We start from the raw sequence: 985 nt of genomic DNA, 5'->3' as shown, positions 1-985 counted from the left end.
CTACTCTCAACAGTGCTTTAACTAATACATACTGTACACAAATATTACCTATATCACATTTTTCCTTGTCTCGTCTCAGTGCAGATATCATAATAGGATCATCATTAATAGTCTCCAAGAAAAGAGAAGCTTTCTCATCATTACTAGATGAATCATTCCTTATCTTCTGTAGAATAGGAAGGGACACTTCTTCCACTGACAGTATAAACTCTAACAATTGAAGTGACTCCAACATTGAGTAAACACAACTATTAGGACTGACTCCCTCATCACCAGACACCAAGGATCTTCCTTTCCACTCAAAACTACTCCACTTCTCATATACCTCCAGCTGCTCTCCTTCACTGAATGAAAGATCACTCCTCCTTATTCCATGATAGTCAATATGTGCTGTGTAAATAGATTCAGCTGGTGGTGTATAATCCTTCCCTATACAATAATCAATCAGTTAATCTATTATGCATGTACAACCAATCAGGAGCTCCTGGTACAATGTATAAATTTTTATATAGATTGTGGATTTGTAATAAATTTTTTTGAGTATTAAAAGAAGAATTCAAACTAATGAAAATATCAAGCTATCTGTAAATAATTGTTTACACAAACCAATGACTATTATTACCAAGAATACATGACAACGTATACTCTTGTTGTTGCTAGATCTAGTATCTGCTCAATATTGGTACATGTACTGAATCAGTAAAACTCACTTCCACCAGTTAATAGAATTTCTTTTATTTGAGTGTGTCCTCCTTCATTAGCTATCTCTACTGCACTCTTTCCTCTCTCATCTTTACTGTTAGGATCAGCTCCTAACTGCAGTAGCATTGATACTTCAAAACTATCACCAGCTTCCACTGATTCATGAAGTGAAGCGTCAAAATTGTTATCATCTTTATCTCTGATAGGAATTGCATTATTGTCAACAGCAACTTCCAATATTCCTAATCTGCTCATTGATTCTTTATTGTTATTGATAGCATCA

The sequence above is a fragment of the Amphimedon queenslandica genome, unplaced genomic scaffold, assembly GCF_000090795.2.
Source record: "Amphimedon queenslandica unplaced genomic scaffold, v1.1 AMPQUscaffold_11911, whole genome shotgun sequence".
NCBI lineage: Eukaryota > Metazoa > Porifera > Demospongiae > Haplosclerida > Niphatidae > Amphimedon > Amphimedon queenslandica.
This window is presented reverse-complemented; position numbering follows the sequence as displayed.